We start from the raw sequence: 2630 nt of genomic DNA on the forward strand, positions 1-2630 counted from the left end.
CTCTCTCTCTCTCTCTCTCTCTCTCTCTCTCTCTCTCTCTCTCCTCATTGAAATTTTATTTTATTTTTTTCAATTATATATAATGTTAGTTTTTCAACACTGATCCATCTGCAAATTTGAGTTCCATATTTTTCTACCACCCTCCCTTCTCTACCCCTCCCCAGAGTGGTAAACAGTCTCATAAAAGTTGTACATATGCACTCGTGTTTAACATATTTACATATTAGTCATGTTGTGAAGGAATAATTAAAACTAAGGGGAAAGAAAAATCCAAGTGACAAAAAGGAAAAACATAAAAGAAGATTTAAAAAGTGAAAATAGTGTGATTTACTCTGCTTTCAGACTCAATAGTTTTTTTCTTCTGAATATAGTTGGCATTGTTCATAGTAGGTCTCCCAAGGTTGTCCTTGATCTCTAAATTGCTGAGAGGAGCAGCATCCATCATAGTTGATCATCTCAGAATATTATTGTTAATGTATACAATGTTCTCTTGGTTCTGCTCACTTCACTCAGTATCAGTTCATGCAAGACTTTCTATGCTTCTCTAAAACCCATGATTTCATATTTGTATAATAGTACTTCAAAACATTCATATACTATAGCTTGTTCAGCCATTCCCCAGTTGATGGGCATCCCTTCAATCTCTAATTCTTTGTTACCATAAGAAGAGCTGCTATAAATACTTTTAACTTGTGAGATTTTTCCTGTTTTTGATGATTTCTTTGAGATATAGACCTTGTGCTGGATTAAAGAGTATGCACAGTTTTATTGCCCTTTGGATATAATTCCAAATTGCTTTCCAGAATGACTGGACAAGTTCACAGCTTCACTGGCAGTGCATTAGTGCCTCAATTTTCCCACATCCTCTCCAACATGGATCATTTTCCTTTTTTTGTCATCTTAGCCATTCTGATAGGTGTGAGGTAATATCTCATAGTTATTTTAATTTGCATTTCTCTAATCACTGATTGAAGCATTTTTTCATATGTCCATAAATAGCTTTAATTTCTTCTTCTGAAAACTTTGTCTATTTATCAATTGGGGAATGTCTTGTAATCTTATAAATTTGGTTCAATTCTCTATATATTTTTAAAATGAGTCCTTTATCTGAAACACTTGTGAAAATTGTTTCCCAGCTTTCTGCCTTCCTTCTAATCTTGGATGTATTGGTTTTATTCATACAAAACCTTTTTAATTTCATATAGTCAAAATCATCCATTTTATAATTTATAATGTTCTCTATTTCTTATTTGGTCACACATTTCTCCTTTCTCCATAGATCCATCAGATAGAATATTTCTTTCCTCATAATTGATCTATGGTATCACTCATTATGTATAAATCCTGTACCCATTTTGACCTTATTTTGCTATAGGGTTTGAGATGTGAGTCTATGCCTAGTTTTTTCCCATGCTTTTTTCCAGTTTTCCCAGCAGTTTTGTTGAATAGTATATTCTTGCCTTAGAAGCTAGGGTTTTGTCAAAAATAGATTACTATAGTCATTTACTACTGTTTCTTTTGTACCTACTCTAATCCACTGGCCCATGACTCTGTTTCTTTAACCAGTAACAGGCAGTTTTGATGACTGTGGCTTTATAATATAGTTTTAAATCTGGTACAACTAGACCATTTTCCTTTGCATTTTTTGTCAGTTCCCTTGAGATGCTTGACCTTTTGTTGATTCAGATAAATTTTGTTACTATATTTTTCTAGCTCTGAAAAAATGGCTGTTTGGCAGTTTGGACTTAAATATGTAATTTGATTTGGGTAGAATTGACATTTTTATTATTTTAGCTCAGTCTAACTATGAGCAATTGACATTTTTCCAATTGTTTAGATCTGACTTTGTTTGAAAAGTGTTTTGTAATTGAATTCATATAGTTTTTGTTTTGGTTTTTTTTTGGGGGGGGGAGATTCCCAAACATTTTATGTTGTCAGCAGTTAAATGGAACTTTTCTATCTCTTGCCCTTGGGCTTTATTGTTCACATATAGAAATGCTGATGATTTTTTTTTTGGCAAGGCAATGCAGTTAAGTGAATATACCAAAGTCACACAGCTAGGTAATTGTTGTGTCTGAGGTCAAATTTGAACTCACGTCCTCCTGACTCCAGGGTCAGTGCTCTATCCATTATACCATCTGTCTAATCCGAAATGCTGGTGATTTACGTGGATTTATTTTATATTCTGCTATTTTGCTTAAGTTTTTAATTGTTTCAAATAATTTTTTTGATTTTCTAGAAATCTCTAAGTATACCATCATATAATCTGCAAATAATTTGCTTCCTCATTACCAATTTAAATTTCTTTTTCTTATCTTACCTTCTTATCTTACTGTTAGAGCTAACATTCTTATCTTACTTTCTTATCTTACTGTTAGAGCTAACATTTCTAATACTATATTGAATGGTAGTGATGATGGTGGGTATCCTTGTTTCACCCTTTATCTTACTGGAAATGCTCCTTAGTTCATCCCCATTTTATATATATATATATGCATATATATATATATATATATATATATAATGCTTGTTGATGATTTTAGATAGATATTGCTTATTTTAAGGAAAACTCTATTTATTCCCTCTAGTCTCTAGTGTTTTTAATAGGAATAGTAATTATATTTTGTTAA

This window comes from Macrotis lagotis, chromosome X (genome assembly GCF_037893015.1).
Source record: "Macrotis lagotis isolate mMagLag1 chromosome X, bilby.v1.9.chrom.fasta, whole genome shotgun sequence".
Lineage (NCBI taxonomy): Eukaryota > Metazoa > Chordata > Mammalia > Peramelemorphia > Peramelidae > Macrotis > Macrotis lagotis.